This window comes from Ceratotherium simum, chromosome 13, assembly GCF_057802395.1.
Source record: "Ceratotherium simum simum isolate JZ-2026a chromosome 13, ASM5780239v1, whole genome shotgun sequence".
Lineage (NCBI taxonomy): Eukaryota > Metazoa > Chordata > Mammalia > Perissodactyla > Rhinocerotidae > Ceratotherium > Ceratotherium simum.
The window spans coordinates 38,287,626-38,305,893 of NC_141912.1; positions in this window are offsets into that span (position 1 = coordinate 38,287,626).

The following is an 18,268-nucleotide window of genomic DNA, read 5'->3' on the forward strand; positions in this document are numbered from 1 at the left end:
GGGCTTTGAGTTTTTACTACCAAAGGTCCTTACTTCTAAAAGGCTGGAGGCTCCCCTAGCAGCCTGGTGGTGCTGGTGCCCACATGCCCCCACCCTAGAGAGGGAGCTCAGGGGGAGGAGGGAAGGCTGGCAGATGCCGGGGGGGCCATCTCTGGAGGGCCTGGTGGACCCTGGTCAGCTGGAAGACCTCTCTGCTCCTTGCCTTGCCTCCTGGGAAATCTCCGTTCTGCAGGAGCTGGCCCTGCTGCTGGCACCCTGGGGCTTTGGGAACGGTATTCATTCATTCATTCATTCATTCATTCATTTCTTTCTACACTCGTCATCGCTAGCATTATTGAGTATTTTACTATGCAGTAAGCACTAGGCACACATCATCTCATTTCATTCTGGAACAACCTTTTGACATCAGTTCAAGTGTCCACGTTTTATGGACGAGGAAGGCGAAACCAAGCAAAACTAAATAACTTGTCATGGTCACCCAGCCTGTAAGTAACGAACCCAGATTCAAACCCAGGCCCATCTGATTCCAAGCCTGGCTCCAGCTGGGGCTGGGGGGCAGTATCTCCCAGTGGTTAGTGGGTCCAGGCCGCCACACAGCTCTGCCACTCACTGGCTATGTCGTCTTGGGCAAGACTTCACCACCCTGTGCTGGTGTTTCCTCACCTGTCAAAAGAGGATAACCACGGTCCTACCTCCCTGGGGCTTGGGGAGGTTGACTGAATGACTGTGTCCAGCACTGAGAACGGTGGCGACCACACGTGATTATGACAGGTGTTCACAGTTTCCAGCTCTTTCACACTGTGCCGCCTGCCCCCCTGTGCTGCAATGCACACAGTTATGGGGAATATGGGGACACAAAGTTGAGTAAATCATAGTTCCTGCTCTTAGGGAGCTCAGCGTCTGGGTCATTAGAATCACCTGGCAAGCTTTCAAAAAACTCCCAATGCCCAGACTGCACCCCAAGCCCGTAAAATCAGAACCCCTATTTAGGCTGCAGCTGTGGCATCAGCAATTTAAAGCTCGCTGGTGATTCTGAGGGACAGCTTCCTCTGAAAGGGCAGAACCAGTTCTTGAGCCAGGATTCCTGGCTCTGGTCCCCAAGGGTTCCCAGGGTGGGGTTAGTCTGAGTGGGGGTGTGGGAAGTGGCCTTACTACGGCGATAAATGAGTTAGGTTTATTGAAGTATAATTTACATACAGTAAAACCCACCCTTTATAGTGTAGTTCTATGGGTTTTGGCAAAAGGGTACAGTCATGTAGCCAACACCCCAATCAAGAAATAGAATAGTTCCAACCCCCCAGAAGTTTCCCCATGCTGCCCCTTTGTGGTCACCCACTCTCTGCATCCCCTAGCCCCTGGCAACCATTGATCTGTTCTCTGACTTACGGCTTTGTCTTTTCCAGAATGTCATCCATATGGAATCACACATCTTGTAGCCTTTTGAGTCTGGCTTCTTTTACTCAGCGTCACGTATTTGAGACTCATCCACGTTGTTGTGCAGATCAGTGGTTTGTTCCTTTTCATTGCTGAGTAGTATTCCCTTGCATAAGAATGCCACTGTTTGTTTACCCATTTACCAGCAGAAGGACATTCACGTTATTTCCATTTTGGGGCAATTGTGAAGAATGCTGCTATAAACTATAAGCATTCATGTCCAGGTTTCTGTGTGAGGAGACATTTTCATTTCTCTAGGGTAAATACCTAGAAGCGATCACTGGGTCATATGGTTAAGTGTATGATTAACTTTCTGGGAAACTGCCCAGCTGTCTTCCAGGGTGGCTGTACCATTTTGCATTCCCATCAGCAACGATGAGACTTCCCATTGCTCACATCCTTGCCAGCATTTGGCACAGTCAGGGCTTTTTTTGTTTTTGTTTGTTAGTTTTTAATTTTAGCCATTCTGATGGGTGTACAGTGCTTACAACCTTTTTTTTTTTTTGAGGAAGATCAGCCCTGAGCTAACATCCGTGCTAATCCTCCTCTTTTTGCTGAGGAAGACTGGCTCTAAGCTAACATCTATTGCCAATTCTCCTCCTTTTTTCCCCCAAAGCCCCAGTAGATGGTTGTCTGTCATAGTTTCACATCCTTCTAGTTGCTGTATGTGAGACGCGGCCTCAGCATGGCCGGAGAAGCGGTGCGTCAGTGCATGCCCGGGATCCGAACCCAGGTCTCCAGTAGCGGAGCGCACGCGCTTAACCGCTAAGCCACGGGGCCGGCCCTACAACCTTTTAAAGTTTATGAATGTATCAAAAACATCACGTTGTATGCCTTTAATCTATACAATTTTTATTTGTCAATTATACCTCAATAAAGCTAGGGGGAAAAGGTTATAAATGTAAAGAAATAAGGGCCTTTAATAGTAACTATTTTGAAAACTCATAATCATTTAAGCACCTATTATGTGCCAGGCAGTCTCTTGATCCTTCCAAAGTCCCAGGGGCAGCTGGTATGATAAGAAGGGCACCCGTGACGGTCCCATAGGCTCAAATCCCAGCTCTGTTGTGGGCTTGCTGTGCGACGTTGGGCACATCACTCAACCTCTCTGAACCTCCATTTATTTATGTAAATAGGTTGAGCGATGCCCACTTGCAGGTTTGGTATGAAAACCTGATAAGATAACGCAGGGAAAGCTCCCGGCCCACAGGAGGAGTTCAGTAGCTGGGAGCTGTTACTAGCTACGCTCTTCACGTAGCTACCTTCCTGGGATGATTTTTCCAGCAGCAAGTCTGGTGGCTTCTGCCTTTAGGATGCATTCCAAATGAAGCCCCTCCTCACACCTCACACCTCTCACTTGTCACCCCTCTGGTCCAAGCCACCATCATCCTCTTCCAGGATTGCAAGAGCTGCTCTCCCTGCTCCTACACTCGCCCCCTAGTGGTCATTCCCCAAACAGCCCACAAAGGAGTTCTTTTCGATCTGAATCCTAATCCAGGGTCCCAGCTCCAACCCTCCAATGGCATCTGATGCCTCCCTGCCTGTCCAGCAGGCCTGTTGTGATCTGGCCCCTGGCTGCCTCTCAGAGCTCACTCCTTCTGTTGCCCCATCTCTCATCTCCCACTCAGCATCCTCCACCTAGGAACCTTTGCACCTGCCCTTCCTTCTGCCTGGAAAGTCTTCCCCCCAGAAATCCGCTTGGCCCACTCCCTCACTTCACTCAGATTCCTGCCTCAATGCCCTTCCTTGGAGAGGCTCCCTGTCACATGCCTTACCTAGAGCACTTGCCACTCTGTCCCTGACTCTGCTTCACTTTCTTATATGACATTATACGGCTTTATCTAGTTTGTGTTTATTTGACAAGTATCTGTCTCCACCACTGAAAGTGTAAGTTCCTGGAGGACACAGACCGTGTCTCTTGCTCACCACTATTTCCTGGCATCTGGCCCATAGGCCATCCTCAGCGAAGTTCTAGGGACTGTTGGGTGAATTGTGGCGGCTCAGACATGCCAGGGCGATCACCTACACTGATGAGCCCACAGAACTTGCACGGCTGCCCCTCCCCCGGCATTGGCCCTCTTTGATTCATCTCTGTATCCCAGAACTTAGCACATAGCAAGTACTCAAAAAATACCCTCTGGCCTGGGTTCACACGAGCTGTCAGGCCCCCAACATGGCAGGTGTTCTTTCCTTCCATTGAGGTGACTGGAGGTCAGAAAGGTAAAATGGTGTGTGCAAGGTCATGTGGCATTTCTGCGGACTCTCTCAGGGACCAGGACCAGGGTCTCCTAACTCTGACGTGGCCTCATGCCTTTGCCTTTTCCTGACTGCTGACTGTCTCGCCCCCATGCTCCTTTTTGAAGGACCCTGCTCCTTTTTGAAAGTGGCAGTGGTGGGAGTATTCACACCATGAACACTCATTCAAATCTGTGCCTCTTACCCCTCGTCCCCCACAAAGAGCTGGTGGTTAATTTTTACCGGCAACCACTGGACACGGGGTCCAGCATTCTGGGAGACTGAGGGAAGCCACTCAGCTCACCTGTCCACATCTTGAACGTAAACCCTCAAGCGTGGCCCAGATGTCTTATCCCTCTCTTTTCTCCCCTGCCAGGCCTCACGCTCTGTCCTGGGCTGACTGCCAGCTGGCCTTAGGCCTGTGCAAATAGTGAGCTTCTGCAAGTCGCAGGCCAACGTGGGGGTGATGGCACCTTCCTACTGGCTCTCCTGGCCCGGCCCTGGCCTCTGCCTGGTCAGCCCCTCCCTGTTCTCTTGGCCTGAGCCGTGCACCGACACACTGGAGCCATTTCTGCCTGATTTTTCTTCCTCACCCTCTCCTCTCCATGATTCTCTTGGTTCCCATCTTTGCCATTCTCGTCATGTCTCTCTTTATCTCTGGGAACAAAATCAAGAGTTAATTTTTAATGAGCACTTACTGTGTACTTTCCATATATCGGCTCATTAATCCTCACACCAGCTCCATTGTACCAATGAGAATAGGGAGGCACAGAGAGATTGAGCAACTTGCCCCACATCACCCGGCCGGTAAGTGGGGAAGCCAGAGCTGACTCTAGATGCCCTGTGACCTCTCTGGGAAGCAGCAAAAAACACATTGGACTCAGAATTTTAAAACACAGCTTTGAGTCCTGGCTCTGTCACCTCCTTGTAACTTGGCTCTCTAGGCCTCCGCTTCCCTCCTCTTTGATCAACTGGGATGACCAACACGTACCCTGGCCATTCCTGTTGTTTCGGGGTCAAATGATATCAGGGGTGTAAAAGGGCTTTGAAAATGGCAAAATGCTGAGCAAATGAGTGGATTATTAGTACGTGGTCTGTTTTCCAAATTTTATTTTCTCTCTTGCCTCTCAGAAGGGTTCTTTGTCTGTCGCGGTTGTACTGGTGTGCGTAGTGCCCAGCAGGCCCCCGGGTGCAGAGGCGCTCAGTAAGTGTGACTTCTCTTCCTCTGCTCTCCGAGGGGATCCTATTTCTCCAACCTTTCAGGGAGACTCATCACCGCTCCCCTTCCCTCGCTGTCATCAGGCCCAGACTCAGAGGGCGGGAGGATTCCTCCTACCAGGCTTCTAACGCTCAGGTCAAGACCAGCACTGGAGTAAGTCCACGGACGCGTCTCAGACATTATAATGGAAGCCAGTTGGAAATTATGCTTCGCTTTATAGAAACTGGCTTAAGTATGCTCTTCAGAAACACATCTACTTTTGTGGAGCAAGGTAATAAATCCTGGTCTGACTTTATTTTTCTTTTTAAAAAATTATTTTTTGGGGCCGGCCCCCTGGCGTAGCGGTTAAGTGCGCGCGCTCCACTGCTGGTGGCCTGGGTTCGGATCCCGGGTGCGCACCAAGGCACTGCTTGTCAGGCCATGCTGTGGCGGCGTCCCATATAAAGTGGAGGACATGCGTCCCATATAAAGCGGAGGAAGATGGGCACGGATGTTAGCTCAGGGCCAGTCTTCCTCAGCAAAAAGAGGAGGATTGGCATGGATGTTAGCTCAGGGCTGATCTTCCCCAGGCAAAAAAAATATATATTTTTGAGGGGCCGGCCCAGTGGTGCTGCAGTTAAGTGCGCTTGCTCTGCTTTGGAGGCCCAGGGTTCTCGGGTTCGGATCCCGGGTGCACACCAACGCACCGTTTGTCAAGCCATGCTGTGGCGGCGTCCCATATAAAGTAGAGGAAGATGAGCACGGATGTTAGCCCAAGCCAGTCTTCCTCGGCAAAAAAGGAGGAGGGTTGGCACTGGATGTTAGTTCAGGGCTAATCTTCCTCACAAAAAAAAAAAATTTTTTTAATATATTTAATTTTTCATTAAAAGACAACACTTTCTTGGAAATATACCTTATGATAAAGTGCACAGATCTTAAGTCTACCGATTGATGACTTTTCACATGTGTTCACCCTCATAACCACCACTCAGACCAAGACCCAGAACATTTCCAGCACCCTGAAGGGCTCCGTCATGCCCCCTCCTAGGCAATACCTGCTCCCACAGTATTGATTTATTTTTGGCACAAAATTCTAAAGGTACAAAAGATAAACTGAAAAATCTTCCTCCCATCCTGCTGTCAAACACCCATTTTTTTTCCTCCCAAGAGTCGATATTACTGGTTTCTTACAGATACTTCCAAAGAAAGCAGATACGTGTATACACACGTGCACATTATGTTATGTTATATCACATATACTCTCCTTTTTACACAATAGGTACTTAACTTTGCAATTTTTGTGCATCTTATATTTTTCACTTAACAATACATCTTAAAACACTAGAATCATTATAATAATTAGCAAATTGATATCTTTACCAAAAAGCTACCCCTTACAAAAAACTTGGTTTATAAAAGAATCCAAATTTTTATTACCAACTAATTCTACGCTCTGCCTTACAGCTCTCTGAGGGTCCTTAGGCAGCAAGTCCTGCTGCTACATCAAAAAATATGATTCAATTAGGAAATGTGATTCATGTAACTTTTTGGCAGCCCACCCAATAAACCATTCTGCAAGATTCTGTATTCTTGGTATTATCTTTTCCTTTTATAGCTCTTACCAATAACATCATCATGGGTTATAGTCTCAATAACTCATGAGCTCTAAAGGACATGTGTGAGAGACCAAAAAAAAAAAAAAGTGACTAAAATTTGGAGCATAAGCTGTGGAATTTCTCAAAGGCCTGAATTACTGGAACGTATTAGGTTGGGGTAAATAAAATGGGAAAGAAATATTTTGTCCTTTCAGATGTATTAAGCAGTTTTCCTGGGAAATTAGTCGAGAGAATCCATTGGTGTTGTGTGAACTTACCCAGAGGGAGAGCAGGCCGGGCCCTGCCTGAAGGCAGCTGAGGGGCTGGGCTGGGCTGTGAGCTCCAGGAAGCAGAGTGGGGGCCAATCAGGAGCAGGAAGGCTAGCAGGGTAATCCAAATCAGTGTCCTCAGATGCTTCAGGAAGGCCAAAGAGCATAAACAGGGCCCCAAACCAGAGACACAGCCAACGGGCAGAGCCTCTGAGCTGGACTGGCTGAGAACAGAGTTAGGCACAAGCTAAGAGGCACCAGGTTGTTGCCAAGAGTGAGGCCAAAGTTCACTGGTCTCTGGGTGCACGTATGGGCCTTGCTGACCCAGCATATGGACTTTGTGCACAGCCCTATGGAGAAGTGTGCCAATGATGGCCCCCAATAGAATTACCCCCACCCCGTGTCAATGCCCCTTTGCAGTGTGACTTTGTGCTTCTGCTATCACAAGATGGAATCTGTCACCTCCCTTTACATCTGGGTTGGCCTGTGACTTGCTTTGACCCATAGGATGTGGCAGAAGTGATGTTGTGCAACTTCTGAGGCTAGGCTCCTGCTTTCCCTCTTTTGGAATGTTTCTATCACCATGTGAATAAGCCCAGCAAGAAAGACCACAGGGAGGGAAAGGCCTAGGCATCCCAGCCATTCTAGACCACCCAACCAAGCCGAGCATCAGAGGACTGCAGCTACATGAATGAGACCAGCAGAGGAACCACCCAGCCAGCTCACAGATCTGTGAGAAATACAAGATTATTGCTTTAAGTCACTAAATTTTGGGATGGTTTGTTACACAGCAATAGATAGCTGATACATCCCTCTACCCTCTAAATTTACTTCCCAAGTCTACAAAGGGTCTCACATGTTAGGCAAACTCAGGATTGTGAGACCCAGAATTACAAATATCTTATGTATTAATAATTATATTCTCCAGAACCTCTTCGCACATACTATCTAATTTAATGTCATGACAATCCAGTGAGGAAGAGGAAGAGGGAATGTGGCGTATCTCCATTAAACAGATGAGAAAATTGAGGCACAGAAAGATATGTGACTCAGCAAGTCAGTAGGGCTGCTTTTATGGACTGAATTGTGCCTCCCAAACTCACATGTTGAAACCCTAACACCCCCATGTGACTGTATTTAAAAACAGGGCCTTTAAAGAGGTAAGTAAGGTTAAATGAGGTCATAAGTGTGGGCCCTAATCCGACAGGACTGGTGTCCTTATAAAAAGAGGGAGACACCAGGGATGCACAGGAGCAGAGAATAGGCCATGTGAGGACACAGCGAGAAGGGGGCCATCTGCAAGCCAAGGAGACAGGCCTCAGGAGAAACCAAACCTGCTGACACCTTGATCACGGACTTCTAGGCTCCAGAACTAGGAGAAAACAAATTTCTGTTGTTTAAGAAACCCAGTTTGTATTGTCCCATTTGCAACAACATGGATGGACCTGGAGGGTGTTATGTTAAGCAAAATAAGCCAGACAGAGAAAGACAAACACCGCATGATTTCACTCATATGCGGAATATAAACTAACACACGGACAGAGAGAACAGTTTGATGGTTACCAGGAGGAAGGGAGTTGGCGGGTAGGCACAAGGGGTGAAGGGGCGTATTTATATGGTGACTGACAAATAATAATGTACAACTGTAAACTCACAATGTTATAAACTATTATGACCTCAATAAAAAAAAAAAAAAGAAACCCAGTTTGTAATATTTTGTTATGGCAGTCCTAACAAACTAATACAGAGCCAATGTTCAAATTTACGTCTTCCACTTTCCTGGAAGGAATTTTCTTAAAACAATGAGATACCATTTATTGCATATCGAATTGGCAAAGATTTTTAAAAGGTAAATTTAGCAGTAAGGATGTGGAGAAATGGGCTTTCCCCACCACTTGTAGGAGTCTAGATTGGTACAACTTTCTAGAAGGAATTTGGTAATACATATCAAAAGTCTTAAAAATGTACTTACTAACACTTTTTCATAATAGCAAAATATTGGAAATGACCTATAGCAGATTGTATTTTCTAAAGATGGAAGCACGGATAGATCCCGTTTCCCATGCTCTTCTTACAATGTGATGTTGGCACTCCTCCATTGAGAAATAGGGTCTATTCTCTCCCCTTCAACTTGGACAGACTTTTGTAGTTGCCACAACCAATAGAATACAGTGGAAGCAAAGGTGTGTGACTTCCAAGACCAGGTTATAAAAGCCATTGTAGTGTCCACTTTGGCTCTTGGATAACTCACACTGCAAAAACCAGCCACCATGTCAAGAGGACACCCAAGCAGCTCTGTGGAGAGTCCATGTGGAGAGAAACTGAAGCCCCCAGCCTAAGGTCAGCACCAATCTGCCAGCTATATGAGTAAGTAACCTTAGAAGTAGATCCTCCAGTCCCAGTCAAGCCTTCAGATGACTGCAGCCCCAGCCAACATCTGGCTGCAGCCTCATGAGATACCTCAAGTGAGAACTGCCCAGCTGAGTCCTTCTCAAATTTCTGACCAACAGAAACCATAAGAGAAAATAAATTTTTATTGTTGTTTTACATCACTATGTTTTGGGGTAATTTGTTATACAACCATACATAATTAATACATAACCTATGTGTCCATCAATAGGGGCCTATTTAAATATATTACAGTACATGCATATACAGTCATGTGCTGCATAACATTTCAGTCAATGACAGACCTCATACACTACAGTGGTCCTATAAGATTTGTACCATATAGCCTAGGTGTGTAGTAGGCTATACCATCTAGGATTGTGTCAGTACACTCTACGATGTTTGCACAATGATAAATTGTCTAACAACACATTGCTCAGAAGGTATCCCCATCATTAAGCAATGCATGACTGTAACGAAATACTATACAGCTGTTAAAAGAAATAGGAAGCTCTTTATGTACTGATATGGAAAACTCGCCAAGATAATTTGTTAAGTGAAAAATGCAAAGTGCAGAATAGTATATAGAGGATACTACCATTTGTGACAGAAAATTATTTATATACATATATGTGTACATATGCATATTTATAGAGAATACACCTATATTTTATATATATGTATATATACATACACACATACTATATACATATATAGATATACATAATACATAATACATGTATTATATATTATACATATAGAATATACATTATATACATATATAATACACACATATATATATAATATATACGCAAAATATCTCTGGGAAGAACGTAAGACATTGGTAATAGTGATTGCCTCTGGGGCGGGGAACTGGGTGACTTGAGAACAGAGGTGGGGAGATGCCTTTTAAATTTTGAACCTCTTGAATATATTATCTATTCAAAAATAAATAAAGTTAAAACTTTTTTGTTTTTTGAGGAAGATTGGCCCTGAGCTAACATCTGTTGCCAATCTTCCTCTTTTTTTTCTTTTTTCTCCCCAAAGCCCCAGTACTTAGTTGTATATCCTAGTTGTAGGTCCTTCTAATGCTTCTATGTGGGACACCACCTCAGCATGGCTTGATGAGCTGTGAATAGGCCCGTGCCCAGGATCCAAACCGGCGAACCCCGGGTACAAACTTAACCACTACGCCACTGGGCCAGCCCCTAAAACTTTTAAATAGTGCTTTCTCTTCAACTCAGAATTTTTTCTTTTTTCTCCCCAAAGCCCCCAGTACATAGTTGTACATTCTTCTAGGATCCAAACTGGTGGACCCCGGGCCACAGAAGTGGAACATGTGAACTTAACCACTCCACCAGGCTGGCCCCTCAACTCAGAAATTTCACTTCTAGGAATTTATTCTTAGTAAATAATCATGGCAAAGATTTAGCTACAAGGATGTTGTTGCAGCTCCATTTAATATCATGAAAATGGTCAAAGAACCCAATTATTCAATAATAGGAAATCTGTTGAATAGCTGATGGCACTCTCATACCCTGCCATCACTGAAAATGGCATTGTAGAAACCATTTCAATGCCCAGTGATCATGATATAGTAATTGATAAGAAGTTATGAAATTGTACCATAAACATCTTAAAACTAAATTCAACTATATAAATGTAGATGGAGATGTAGATTAAGACACATTTATAGATATAGATAGATATAGAAACCAAAATGTTAACAGCGATTATATCTGAGAGGCCCAATTATCGTTAATTTTGTTTTCTTCTTTTTCATCTATCTGTGTTTTCAATAAGAAACATGTGCTACTTTTGTAAAAACACAAACCCTAAAAGTTTGTCTTTTTTTTTTTAAAGATTAATGGATGATCCTATAAATAGCAGCTCCTGGTAGAGAATTTGAAACTTTGTTTTTAAGGAGGACAGTTTTTCAAGGACAAATATTACCAGACCTTTATCATAGCTGGGTGGAGAGAGCTGCCTGCCCTACTAAGAAGTCCCAGCATTTTGGTCACAACATTGACCCCCCTCCCAGCCCGCTGGCTGGTGGGGGCCACGTCCGGAGGCTGTATCCCCAAATTATCCCTGATCAAAACTGGCAGGCAGGGAAGACTCCAGAATGTCTAGAGGAAGGTAGTCATCTCTGAGGAGTGGTCTTGGGCCCAGTCTCCAACCTGCATTTCCAAAGCTAGCACACTGCTTCACTTCCCTTGTAGGTTAAAAATCAGCAAGTGTTATGGGCTGAAATTGTGTCCCAAATTCATATGTTGAAATTCTAACCCCCCAGTACCTCAGAATATGACTGTATTTGGAGAGAGGGTCTTTAAAGAGGTAATTAAGGTAAAATGAGGTGATATGGTGGGCCCTAATCCAATATGACTGGTGCCCTTATAGGAAGAGGAGACGAGGACACAGGCGTGGAGGGAGACCACGTGAAGACAAAGAGAAGAGAGGCCTCAGAAGAAACCAACCCTGCCAACACCTTGACCTCAGACTTCTAGCCTCCAGGACCGTGAGAAAATAAATTTCTGTAGTTTAAGCCACCCCGGCAGTGGTACTGTGTGATGGCAGCCTGAGCAAATGAACCCAGTTTCCTAGAGGTACACTGTTACATAAGATGGAGAAAGTGTCCATTGTCCACAGCAAAGACTATTATCTTCTGGTGGTGGCTCTGAGGTATGGAGCTGATGGTGGCTATGGGGGCCTCGGGTACCCCTACCCTCTGAGGTGCCCCCACTGCAGGCTGTACGTTAGCATCCTTGGCCTTGCCGGCAGGCAGAGGTCAAGACGCAGTGCCAGGACCCGTCCAGCCTGAGGAGCACCCAGGACTCGGCTCGCGATGCGGCCTCCAGTTCCCTATCAAGACTGCAGCCCTATGTGGAGTTGCAGCCTGGCCCTGAGGCCTCTGCCCTGTCCTGCCAGGCCCGTCTCCAGGGACCATTTGGGACCCTGACACTCCTCTCAGAGGGGTCCTTCCCTGACTCCTAAACCCGCCCCCCATCTCTATCGCCAGAGATTCTGGCTGCTAAGGCTCACTCCCACACAGCCATCAGACCGTGGAGTATGGCTGCTGGTCTGGAGGGGGTTCACTGTCTCCGCATCGCCGGGACTGCCCTTTGCGGGGCTTAAAGGTCCTGGGCATTCTTACTCTCGGAGGCCACACTCCTCAAATGTATTCAAATACACCCACGTGCCACATCACATATAATTTACATGAACGAGAGGCGCTGAGTTGCGATTGTCTAGTTAACCTTTTGTAGACATTTAATCATTTCATCCTTACAATATACTTTTCTAATTTTGGAGCTGGTAATGATCCTCGCTGTGGCTCAGGTGTTTCCACGGATGTTTGAAAAGCTGGCTGGCTGCGGGCCCCACAGCTGTGGACCCAGCTGTGAGTGGTCCCTAGGGCCCTTCCAAGGAGGTCCCAGCATGCACTGGGTGTGCCTGACCCAAGAGGAGCCCTCCAAGAACCCAGCGGCCAGTTGTGATGCCCCAACCCCCTTTCAGTGCTGTAGGGGAGGAGGAGCGGCACTTTTCCAGCAGAGCTGTCCCCTCCTCCTCTCTAAACTTGCTCCTTGGCTAGCTCACACCTTCTCTTGCTTCCAGCGGATTTCCCACTGGGCCAGAAGAGCCAAGGGCTGGGAGGTCCTTAGCTCAGGAGGAACCCTTGAAGCAGAGTGTTTCCACCCTTCTCTGACCATCGAAACGCCCAGGTTTGTTTTCGTCCCAGATCAGTGTCTTCCTCCCAGCTTTGCTGTCTCTTTCTCTCGCAGCATCCTGCTGAGGCCTTGGGGAAGGCTGGAGCTTCGCCCCAGGTGCTGAGTGTCGAGGGTTGCCAGATACAAAACAGGATGCCCAGCTGAATTTGAATTTCAGACAAACAACAAAAATTTTTTTTTAGCACAAGGATATCCCAAGTGTTGTTGTTTGTCTGAAATTCAAATTTAACTGGATGTCCTGTATTTTTATTTACTAAACCCGGCCACCCTCTGAGTGTTCCCTTTCCTCTGGCTCAGGCCCCCTCCATTCCCCACCCCCCACACACACACGCCTCCCACACCCCCACACCCCCACCCTGCCCTGCAGCTGTGAGTATTCTTGCCCCCTCAATAGCCCATGAGTCACAGAGTTGTGGACCTCCAGGCAAATGTTTTGGAAAGGAACATCATCATGGTTTGGGGGAATCCCCCCACTGTCCCCATAACGCACGTGTTGGCAAAGCAGAAACCCTAAAACAGTGCCTATAGAGGAAAATAGAAGAGGCAACAGGGGTTCATAATGCCTTGAGGAGGGTCCCAGCCGTGTTAGTGTTGCAAAGACAGCTTTAACTAGAGTGCTGGCTCTCCACCTCTCAGAGAGGCACAGATAGCTTTGAGAATCTTGGGGATCTTGGAGACCAGCCCTTCCCAGCCAGCTGCTCTGAGAGTCTGATATTCCTCCTACCCCGCCTTCCTGAGAAGAGGTCTACTGGGAAGAATGGGCTTGGTAGGGCTGTGTGAGCCGGGCAGGTTGCTTGACGTCTGGGATAATGATTGTATCTTCGTCATGGGATCACTGTGGGGACTTTGTATAGGATGGAATTAATGCAAAATGCTTAGCACGGTGCCTGGCACACAGTGAGCCCTTAACATGAGTGGTGGCTATTGTTATGACAATGTGAGGACTGACTTTACCATGAAGCCAATGGGCCATCTTAAGAAGGTGTCCTCCCAGTTCTCTGGGCTCCCACAGTTTATCCCCAAGAAGCTTTGGGCCTCCAAAATAGGCACATCTCCCAGACTGGAATCTGCGTTTAGCCAGTATCACCTGTCAGTTTGTCATCTGGGTTAGATTTGCAGTCGCCCAGCACAGCCCCGAGGAAGCAGGACTCAGAAGCGGTTGGCTTTGAGGGTTAAGAACCCAAGTTTTCTACCCGGGGATGTTCCTGAGAGAGGGCAGCGACATTTCGTGCGCGTGTGCCTGTTGGTAGGGGACGGGAGGCGGGCTCAGGGGTGCGTCCCTGGAGGAGGAAGAAAGGAGGGGGCGTGAGAAAGGGCCTGCAAAACACACGTCTCATTTCCTCTTCTGGAATGTCCACTACCGGCCCCAACAAATGCGCTTTGGTTGGAACTGAACTGGGAAAGCCCCTGAGCGCAAACCTCCCTCCCTTTGACACCTGACTCTGCCAAGGGCCCTGGGGTTGGGACACTCCGGCTTCTTAGAAAGAAACTGAAAGCCCTGAGGAGAAACTCCACCACTTCCCCTTCCTCAGTAAGAGGAACTTGGAGTGGCCCTGACAGGAAAGTCTTGATGGCTTCTCGGAAGCCGCCACCGCTGTTGTACTGAGGAAAACCGCAGGCCGGAGGCCAGGCCAGGGGCCAGGCTGGTGGAGGACCAGCCACTGACACAGACACGGCCTTCGGCGAAGCTCACGAGAATTAGGAAGCTGTCAATGTTTCCTCCTCAGCACCACCTGCCACCCCGTCTTTAGGGAGTCTTCGTGCTGCTCCCCTCCCTCTCGGCTGTGGGGGTTCCCTCCCCACTACTCACCAGCCCTCTGACCGGATCGTCCTCGTGTCGGTCCTCCAGAATCCCCTGCTGCAGTCACCACCCATCACAACTCAGCCGTCGGGGTGCTGCACCCTCAGAGAAGCGCTGACTCTCCAGTAGGGGAATTGGGGGCAGCTGGTGGGCACAGGGAGCTGTGTTTTGGAATAGGCCACACCCTCTGACCTGTCTCCGATGGCCTGGTGAGCTGATAAAGGGCATCTACCGGGCACATGGGGAGCCTGACTTAACGGTGGCTGCTGTTTGCTTCTTTCATTTCTAGACTGAACACAGGCTTCTCTCTGGGGACTGGGGGGCCTCTCCCCATCCCAGACACATCCAAGCGCAGCTGCTGCAGCAGGAGGAGACGGTGCACAGGGACAAACTGCACCCAAGGCCCAGCCCAGAAGGGCTGAGAGATGCTCCGGTCCTAAGCTTGAATACAAACGTGTCGGTATGGTATGGCACCACGCTCCCCACTGCCTGTGGGGACACAGACCAGTCTCTGCAGCCTGTGTACCAGACCCTCTGCCAGGGATCCCAGCTCCCCTCTCCAGCTCCTCCTCCGCCTTGGCTCTCATGAGACTCTGCCTCCTTCACCCTGCCATCTCCTGCTCACATGATAAGACCCAGCAGGGCATGGGTTCCCTGTCTCAGTCTAGATGGGTTAAGGTCTGCCTCGATGACCTCACCGGGTGCATCCCTCCCTGGACCCTTACCCACATCGCCATGTGATTGCCTGTCTCTTGACCATCACCCAGCCTATAGGTGCCCCAGGGGCAGTGACTGTGGGCTAGGCATATCTCCATGAACATTTGATGAGGGAATAAATGAGTGAATTTAGTGCTATCTGCCAGGCCGTGTGGCTGAGAGCCCCACGTGTCCACAGGCCCAGACATCCACGTGTGGACGTGTACGCCCACGTGCAGTGTGAGGAGACGTGCATGCCCGTCATGCCCCTGAAATGTGCGTCTGTGGGTCCCTGCATTTATCCGCCAATGTCGGCAACAGTGTCCTTCTGGCCAGCAGGTGGCGCTGCGCTCCTCCTCTGCGGTGTTTGTCCGTCCTGATGGGCACCGGCTGTCATCACTGAAGGGGCCTCAGTGGGCACATAGAGCCCACTTCCCTCATCCCACAGGGGGACCAGGGCTGCCTGGGTCTCATGGGCAATCAGTCTGGTCTTCCGACAGAGCAGCCAGGGCTCTGACACCACAGTGCCCAAACTCCAGTTCAACCCATGTCCACGGCACTCTGTATGCCCAGTGCGCAACTGGACCCCGCCGGAGATCCTGAAGTCCAGGCTGCAGAGCACAGAGGTTAAAATAAAAGCATGGGCTCAGAGTCCCAGCTCTGCCCCTGGCAGGCTGTGTGACCTTGGGCAAGTCCCTTAAACTCTCTGGGCTCATTTCTATGTCTGTTAAGTGGGAATCATGGCGATCTGTAAAATGAAATAATCAATGTAAAACATGGACCACGGTGGGGCTGTACCATAGGCAGGGGTTCTCAAACTGTAGCCCTGGGGGGCTTGTTAAAACAGATCTCTGGGCCCCAACTCCAGAGTTTCAGATTCAGTAGATCTAGGGTGGGACCTCTGAATTTGCATTTCTAATGAGTTCCTGGATGGTGCTGATGCTGCCTGTTTAGGGACCACACTTGGAGAACCCCTGGTTACAGGATGTTCATAGTCAGTCAGGGAGACATCAAGGTTATACACAGGGCACAAAAGAAGCAGGCCTTCTGAGAGACAGATGTAGAGAGAGAGATGTAATAGAAGCAGGGGAGACAGAGGGCCAACTCAGAGGGCTGCAGGGGCCCAAGCAGGGGGGACACCCACCCTCCTGGCCTGGGCGGGGAGGGAGAGAAGGAGGGGCCTCTGGACAGGTTTTGCTCTCTCCCGCCACAAGGCCGCAACCCTCAGCCCCGCCCCCTGGGCAGTGGTGCTGGAGGAGGTGAGCCCAGGGGCCGGCTGGCGGGGCACCAGGCCTGCCTGGCTCCGCGTGGCTGCTGCTTTTCCCTGGAAGCTATGGGTCAGCTGGTTCCGCTCCTGGCTTGGCCTCTGCTGTCCTTCCTCAGCTTCTGGGAACTCACATTACCTTTTTCTTTCTTTTTTTAATCAAATTATCATCAAGGCAATGTATGTCCATCTTAGAACATTAATACAAAGCAGAAAAATGTAAAGAAGAAAATGAAAATAGCAATACAAGATCCAGTCACTCAAAGATAATCAGTCAATTTCCCTGTATGTCTCATGCACAGTATTGTGTGCTCTTGACATTGTAGCACAAATGTTGTCCTCTGACATTAAAACTCCTGGAAAACATGAGTTTAAGGGCAGCATAGCAATCTAAGGGAACGTCCTGATGCATTAGGCACCGCCGGCATTTCAGGTGACTTCCCCAGGGGAACTTCCTAGAAAGGGACTCACTGGGTCAAAGGGCATGAAAAGTTTTAAGACTCTTGATAGATACGGACAAACTGCTTTCCAGAAAGGTTGTACGGGTTGACGGTCCCATCCAGGGTGGGAGGGTAGTGGCAGCTGCTGAGCCCAATTCACAACATTTGAGATGAGACCAGGAGGCCCAAGCAGCCACAGGGAGGGAAGGGACCCAGCGCTGTCCAACCTCCATGTCATCCCGGGTGGCGCCATGCCCCATGCCATGCTCCAGGCGAAGGATGTGGCACCTCAGGCCAGACGTGGCCCGGGCAGAGCTGGCCTCTTGTTCTTGGAGCCAGGGTCTCTCTTGACCCCTCACTCTATCTCATACCTCATGTCCAGGCTGGCTGCAAATGCCGTTGGAGCTACCTGCAAAACACGTCTGAGGGGCCGGCCCGGTGGCGCAAGCGGTTAAGTGCGTGCTCTCTGCTACGGCGGCCCGGGGTTCCCCGGTTCAGATCCCCGGCTCGCACCGACGCACTGCTTGTCAGGCCATGCTGTGGCGGCATCCCATATAAAGTGGAGGAAGATGGGCACGGATGTTAGCCCAGGGCCAGTCTTCCTCAGCAAAAAAAAAGAGGAGGCTTGGCAGATGTTAGCACAGAGCTGATCTCCTCACAAAAAAAAAAAAAAAATACACGTCCAAATGTGACCACTTCTCCACACTCCACCACCGCCAACCTGGCCCATGTCTGTCTGGATGATCTCAGTAGCCCCTCATTGTCTCCCTGCCTCAGCCCATCCCTTGCCCCCTTAGAGTCCATTCTCCATACCAACCAGAGAGATCCTTTTAAAACCTGGGTAGAATCAGGTCAATCCCTGGTTCAAAACCCTCCAGTGGCTCACATCTCTCTCTGGGTAAAAGCAAAGACCTCCCTATGACCTACAAGGCCTTTAGGATCTGTGCGTCCCCCACTCCTGTGACCTCCCAGACCTCACTTCCCCCACTCCCTGGCTTTCCTACCCGGCTCCCTGACGCTCCTCAGAGCACCCCATTCACACTCTGGCCTCAGAGCCTTTGCACTGGCTGTCCCCTCTACCTGGCATATTTCCTCCAAGATCCACAGGCCTCGTCTGCTCAAATGTCGTCTCAGAAACAACCACAAGCAAATATGCCCTATTTCAGAAAGGCCCTCCCTGACCACTCTGTCTGAAATAGCACCAGCCACTCGTCACTCCC